Source organism: Aotus nancymaae, unplaced genomic scaffold, assembly GCF_030222135.1.
Source record: "Aotus nancymaae isolate 86718 unplaced genomic scaffold, 86718_ANA_hifiasm-v0.15.2.pri h1tg000053l, whole genome shotgun sequence".
Classification (NCBI taxonomy): Eukaryota; Metazoa; Chordata; class Mammalia; order Primates; family Aotidae; genus Aotus; species Aotus nancymaae.
The window spans coordinates 30004143-30010787 of NW_026988467.1; the positions used below are offsets into that span (position 1 = coordinate 30004143).

Consider the following 6645-nt stretch of genomic DNA (forward strand, 5'->3'; position numbering starts at 1 on the left):
TCTGGTTTTTGGTGTTTTCATCATTTTTGTGCTGGTTTCTTCCCATCTTAGTGGCTTTATCTACCTGTGGTCTTTGTAGTTGGTGGCTTTCAGATAGGTTCTCTGAGTGGACGTCCTTCTTGTTGATGATGAAGTTATTTCTTTCTGATTTCAATGACTGAGTAGTATTTCATGGTGAATGAATACCACATTTTCTTTATCCACTCATTAGCTGATTAACCAACCAACACTTAGGTTGGTTCCACATCTTTGCAATTGTGAACTGTGTTGCCCTAAACATACATGCAAAAGTGTCTTTTTCATATAATGACTTATTTTCCTTTGGGTAGATACCCAGTGGTGAGACTGCTGGATCAAATGACAGATCGACTTATAGCTCTTTATAGAATCTCCACACTTCTTTCCATAGAAGTTGTACTAATTTACATTCCCACCAGCAGCATCTAAGTGTTCTCATTTCCCCACATCCATGTCAACATCTATTGTCTTTTAACTTATCCATAATGGCCATTCTTGCAAAAGTAAGGTGGTAAGGTGGTATTTCATTGTTTTGTTTTGTTTTTTTGAGACAGAGTCTCACTCTGTCACCCATACTGGAGTGCAGTGGCATGATCTTGGCTCACTGCGACCTCTGCCTCCTGGGTTCAAATGATTCTGCTGGCTCAGCCTCCTGATTAACTGGAATTACAGGCACCCATCACCATGCCTGGCTAATTTTTGTATTTTTTTAGTAGAAATTGGGCTTCACCATGTTGGTCAGGCTGGTCTGAAACTCCTGATCTCAGGTGATCCACCTGCCCTGGACTCCCAAAATGCTGAGATTACAAGAATGAGCCACTGCTTCTGGACTTATTGTGGTTTTAATTTGCATTTCCCTGATGAATAGTAATGTTGAACATTTTTTTCATATGTTTGTTGGCTATCTGAATATAATTTTTTGAGAAATGTCTTTGCCCACTTTTAAATGTATTATTTGTTTTAAAAGTGTTATTATGAACTCATAGATTCAAACACAGTTACTATGTTTCCATCCATTGCCTTTATTATCATTATTATTTTGTTTTTCTAGATTTAGGGGTACAAGTGCAGTCATGTTACATGGGTATATTGTATGGTGATAGAGTCTGGGCTTTTAGTGTGCCCATTGCTCAAATAACATATATCATCAAATTCTCCTCTGTGAGCTGGACCAGTTGTGACAGTGTCAGTTTCTCCTACATTTTTGTCAACAGTGTGTTGTCTTGCTTTTGGATTTTCACTGATCTAATAGGTAAGGAATAATGGAGTGCAAGTGAGTGCTGTCTCATATATTTCAAGGTTTTTGCATGTCTTTTCTTTCATAGTTTTTGAATGTTTGCTTATGGTACGTTTAGACTTATTTTTCTCAATTTTTAAGAGTTCTTTATGTAGAAGGGATATTTGCATGAATGTTCCATGTATGTTTCAAAAGAAAGCATCTTCTCTAATATTGGGTTGCAGAGTTTGACATATGTTCCTCTTCATAAAAATTTCCTTATGATTATTTTGGTTAGGTCTTCTACAGCCTTCCTTTTGTTTCCTTGAGTTGTTACGGACTGAGAGTAGAGAGTGAAAACTGCTGTTACTGGTGTGCTCCAATTTCTCTTTGCACCTCCTAGTTTCTGCTTCATGCTGCATGCGCTTTCTTATTGGGTGCATAGTTATCAATATCTGTGATATCTTCATTGTGAATCGTCTCCTCTAGTGCTGTAAAGTGTCCTTCCTTGTCCTGTTTTATTCCTTTGGCCCTGAGTTCTAACTTACCAGCGGTGAGGTTGGTGATTCCTGTTTTCTTGTTTGGATATGCCTGTTATTCCTTTGCTTTGCTTTAGATTTCATTACACGGTATTTGAGCCATTTTAAATCACTTCGTTTAGGTATGCTTCTTGTGATAGCACAGAGTCAAGTTTTTTTGTGAGATAATCTGAAAACCTTTATAATTAATCCTAATTATAGTTAATGATATAGTGGCTGTGTTTGTTTTCAGGTCTGTCATATTATTTTGGGTTGTATTTACTTCATGGATTTGTGATATTTACTGGTTCTTTCACAGTGTGTGTTTTTTTAAAGTATTTAAAAATATGTGTATTAGTATTTGGCAAAATTTATATTTTTTCTAGTAATTACTTTTGTATTAATATATTTATATAATGTCCTTAGTCCTCTTTTTGCTACTTAGGTTCTCACTGTTTTATTGAGTGGTTCTCAACCAACGCATCTGTTGATCAATTACTTTCAACAGAGCTGGGCGGAGTGCATCAGTTTTGTTCCCCAGAAAACACTGGGCAATGTCATGTCACAACTGAGAGAGGTGTGCATCTATTGGGCAGAGGCCAGGGATGCTAAATATCCTATAATGCACAGGACAGCCAGGCCCAATAACGAAAAAATCATCTGGCCCAAAATGCCCATAGTGCCGAGTTTGAGAAACCTTTAGATCTTGAGGCCAGGAGTTCAAGATCAGCCTGGCCAATGTGGTGAAACTCCATCTCCACCAGGCATGGTGGCACACACCTGTAGTCCCAGCTATTGGGGAGAGTGAGGCAGGAGAATCGCTTGAACTCAAGAGGTGGAGGTTGCAGTGAGCCAAGATTGTGCCACTGCACTCCAGCCTGGGCTGGCTGTCCTGTGCATTATAGGATATTTAGCAGCATCCTGGCCTCTGTCCAACAGATGGACACCTTTCCCAGTTGTGACAACCAAAAATGCTTCCAGACATTGCACAATGTCTTCTGGGGAACAAAACTGATAGACTCCCACTTGTTATCTGTGTGGCAACCAATGGGCTCATTTTACTTTCCCCTTTCTCTCTTCTTTCCCTTCTTGTTAAAAAATGTTATCTCCACTTTGTCATAACCTAGGATATTTATATACTATTCTTCTGTCTTTATTTTCATCTTCATTGTAGATTTCAATATGCAATATTCAATTATTCACACCAGTCCTTTTGCTGAAATTCCTCAGCTATCACTTGGTTGGTTAAAACCTGTCCTTCCAGTAAATTCTTCAGTAAGGACTCCTGAGAAAAATATTCCTGAATTCTTGAATATTCATTACTGTGTGTTCATCATCTTGATAGGTAAAAATTACTGCATATAAAATTCTTGGCTTCTACATTCTTTCCTTCAATTTTTCTGTGTGTGGCTATTAAGAAATCTGATAACAACCTTATTTAACCTGGAAGCTCAGAGAATGTTTTCTTTTCTTTTTATTTTTTAAAAAAATCTTACAGATTTACTAAGGGTTTGTCTCAGAGCTGAGAATTGCAGGGTAATTTTCCTAGGAATCTGGTGGGCCTTTCAATATATATGTTAAGTTTTTCTTTTAGTTCTAAACAGTTTTCCTAGAGTATAATTTTAAATATTAATTGTCTCATTTGTTTAGGTTTTCTTCTTTAAGGACTCCCATTATACATAAATTGGCTTGCTTTGCCTGTCTTTTATCACGTTCTTTTTTCTTTTTCTTTTCTTTTTTTTTTTTGAGACAGGGTCTCGCTCTGTTGCCCAGGCTGGAGTGCAGTGGCACGATCTCAGCTCACTGCAACCTTCACCTCTTGAGTTCAACTGATTCTCCTGCCTGGCATTCCCTAGTAGCTGGTACTACAGACACATGCCACCATGCCTGGCGGAGACAGAGTTTCACTGTGTTGGCCAGTCTGGCCTTTAACTCCTGGCCTCAAGTGATCCACCCATCTTGGCCTCACAAAGTGCTCTTTTATCACTTTATGTCTCATATTTTTTACCTGTTTATATAATTTCTATTTTCTTATTTAAGTTTTCTTCCCATATACCCTTTATTATTCTTTCTGTATGTTACCCGCTCAACATTTTGCAGTTTGCTCTTCACTTCTAAGATAGGACTGTTCTTTTATTGTAAGCTGTCATTTATTTCTTCCTGTTTTATGTCTATTTGTATTCTGAGTTTTCAAGCTTCTGATTTGTATTATACTTTAATATTTACAATTGCTTGTTTGATTATATTTAACTAATGTTGGAATGTTTTTTAAAAAGGTATTCCTTTCCTTTATTTATTTTTAGGGGAATATTTCAATTAGTTACAATGTTTTCTTTCCTTTGCTTTTTTCCTCTTTTACACTCTTAGGTATCTACCCAAGTCACAATGTTTTTACTACTCATTTTCTGTTTTATTCTAATAGAAACTTTGAAGCTATGTCCATGAACCTTTTTCATCCCTGAGAAAATCAATGTGTAGGATTTTCCTAGACCAGCAATAACAGGTGCTTCTACTGGAGTGACAGACTGGAGTGGTGTTGGTGTTCATTTGATTTCTTAGTTCAGGGACATTCTGTTCTCCTGGTATAGGTTGATCTTGTGGGGTGCAGCTTGTCTCACAGGCATTGTAGTTGGGGCTTGCCCCCTCTATCTGTGTCCTTCAGCTTATGATAACTTGTCCTTACCTGATGTTTGGAAGTCTTTCCTTACTCTATGGAGTGTTCAGCAATTGCCTGCTATTTTCTTTCTTTCTTTTTTCCCCTGTATTTTTAGTAGAGACAGGGTTTCACCATGTTGGCCAGGCTGGTCTTGAACTCTGGCCTCAAGTGATCTGCTGGCCTTGGTCTCCCAAAATGCTGGGGATTACAAGTGTGAACCGCCGTGCTTAGCCTGTGTGCTATTTTCTTATAAAGTATTTGCATGTTTGCATGCTGATATAAACTTGTATTCTGAACTTATACTTAATATTTGGTCCCTCGCTTTCCTGATTCCCAGTCCAATAGGAGCTTGTGTTAGACAACAGTTCAGTTTCTCACCCGGAATCCCTGCGAAGCTACCTGAGGTTCCAGTGGGAGGGCTGCACTCACCCAGCTGATTCCCTGTGACCAGGAGAGAAATACCAGGCATTGTGTCCCAGATGGAATGCCTTTATTAAAACTGGGGCCAGGCACGGTGGCTTATGCCTGTAATCCCAGCACTTTGGGAGGCTGAGGTGGGCGGATCACCTGAGGTCAGGAGTTCAGCCTGGCCAACATGGTGAAACTCCGTCTCTACTAAAAATACAAAAATTAGCCAGGCATGGTGGCACACGCCTGTAATTCCAGCTACTCTGGTGGCTGAGGTGGGAGAATCACTTGAACCCAGGAGGTGGAGGTTGCAGTGCGCTGAGATTGTGCCACTGCACTCTAGCCTGGGTGACAGAGTGAGACTGTGTCTCAAACAAAACAAAACAAAACAAAACAAAAAAACCAACCAAACAAACCCAAAAAATAAAAACAAAAAACTGGGAAGTTGGCCTAAATCAGGTTATTGAGGTGAAACAGGGACAGCTGGAGTCGAGGTATAATGCAAAAGTGAAGGGTAGTGGGAGTCAGAAAACTGAAGGTAGTCTGGATGAATTTTCCACCTAAAATGATGATTGCTAACAAATGCATATTACATTTAAGGAAGCATAGGCTCCTAGCTCTGGCCACTTCTTTCCTCTTCTTCCTCACCACTCCTCTCATGACCGTCTTGCCTCGTCATGTAATTCATATTCTTCCTTCAAAGATTCCTAGGCATGTTTCTCTTCTTCTCTTATATCTTTTGGAATAATTTCATGTCTTCCTTTGTTAACTCACCAACGCTGCTGAGTTCTGATATAAAAGATTTATTCTTAACTTCATCATGTACTATGTAAATATTTTTGCAACTTCTTAACACTAACATGGAAGGTCATTTCTTTCACCTGAAGCTTTTCTATTTTCTGTCTTTGCAGCTTGTCTGGCTTTGCCAAGGGCATGGCCCCAATAACCATATGAAACATCTTGCAGAATTGTGCCCTGTCATTCACACTGTAAGATCCTACTGTAAAACTATAGCCAAAAGGTCTAACATTACGGCAGAGTGTGTATGCATGGCAACTGTGCCTGCAAGATGTTTTTATGGAATGTTATAGCCAAAGCTAGATCAAAAGTTGGAAGCTTCTTCTCTTGCTACATCTGCCAAAGAAGGAGCATCTACCAACAAACGTGCTACCACCATTCCAACATGACAATCCATATTAAACAGTCTTTCATTGGAGCCTTCTTCGTAAAGTCTAGGAAGGCTCCCTTTTCTATCCCAAAGACACCACCATCTTTGCACCTGAATCCAGTGGCTGTACTACTATTTTCCACAGCCTTCATTGCACATTCAACTTGAAAAACTCTTTCATCACGAGAGAATGTAGAGGCTGACAAGTCATACCTGGTGTCAATTGAGCTCTTTGTGCTAAAAGTAGTGGAACGGGTAGGGCTTCCAGGGCTCCAGAAACTTTTCATCTTATAAAACTCAAACTCGATGCTAATTAAACAGTAACTGCCCATCCATTCCTCCCCCTAGTCCCTGGCCACCACCATTCTACTTTCTGTTTGAATTTGATGACTCTAGGTAGCTTGTATAAATAGAATCACACAGTATCTGTTTTTTTGTGACTGGCTTATTTCACTTAGCATAATATCCTCAAGGTTCATCTGTGTTGCAGCATGGGTCAGAGTTTCCTCTTTTTTAAGGGTGAATAATATCTCATTGTACATAGGTACCACATTTTGTTTATCCATTCATCTGTTGATGGACATTGGGTCCCTTCTACTTTTTGGCACTTGTGAATAAATGCTATTAATATGTCTTTTTGTGACCCTGCTTTCAACTCTTT

The 6645-nt window shown here is 39.1% G+C and overlaps 1 pseudogene; it reads right to left on the bottom strand.

Annotated features, from left to right (window-relative positions):
* Positions 1-5472: 5472 nt before the first annotated feature.
* Positions 5473-6316, bottom strand: LOC105709333 (proteasome subunit alpha type-3-like; annotated as a pseudogene).
* Positions 6317-6645: the final 329 nt, after the last annotated feature.